Below are 205 nucleotides of genomic sequence, written 5' to 3'. Positions count from 1 at the left end.
CCTCCCCCCAAGACCTCTCCCCCCCCCAGCCGCTGTGACCAGCACGCGACAGCAGAACCTCCCGGCGCACGGACCGACCCCCGAACCCACTTCGGGCCCAGGTTCACAGCACCGTGTGCGCCAGGCCCTGCCCGGCCCGCCCGAGGCCCCGCGGCCTCACCACTCGGAGCGGGGGGCCTTCTGAAGTACTCCTGGGTCGGGAAGG

Source organism: Merops nubicus, unplaced genomic scaffold, assembly GCF_000691845.1.
Source record: "Merops nubicus isolate BGI_N331 unplaced genomic scaffold, ASM69184v1 scaffold43993, whole genome shotgun sequence".
Classification (NCBI taxonomy): domain Eukaryota; kingdom Metazoa; phylum Chordata; class Aves; order Coraciiformes; family Meropidae; genus Merops; species Merops nubicus.
Note: the sequence above shows the minus strand (reverse complement) of the source record.